This window comes from Eimeria mitis, genomic scaffold, assembly GCF_000499745.2.
Source record: "Eimeria mitis Houghton genomic scaffold, Emh_scaff2417, whole genome shotgun sequence".
Taxonomy (NCBI): domain Eukaryota; phylum Apicomplexa; class Conoidasida; order Eucoccidiorida; family Eimeriidae; genus Eimeria; species Eimeria mitis.
Window position 1 is genome coordinate 4,190 of NW_013570755.1, and position 475 is coordinate 4,664.

Sequence of the window (475 nt, forward strand, 5' to 3'; positions counted from 1 at the left end):
GGGGTGTTATCTGTGCAGCATACTGGCGCAAAAGCATGAAAGAAGTGGCGTAGCCAGTTGCTGTGGCCTACGGCGAGAACTGTCTCCTCCCGGGCGGAGACAGTCTCCTCAGCAAACAAAAGGAGACGGTGCCAGAGCCTGGTGCTGCGTGTGGGGGGACCCTTGTTGCCCCCTGCATCTATATAACTCCCAGCAGCAGCAGAAAAAGGGAGACACCCAAGTATTACTGTCTCTAATCGAGATAAAGAGGGGACACGTAAAGGCAAAGATAAAGGAAAACCATCAGGGTTACGGGTTGTCTCCTAATACACACACACACAAACCCTAAACCCTAAACCCTAAACCCTAAACCCTAAAACATAGACACTAAACCCTAAACCCTAAACCCTAAAGTTGAAATATTAAGGCTTGGTACGGGGGAGGAGACAGAAGGAAACAAAATATAGATGGAATAGATAGCGGCAGAGGAGACAGA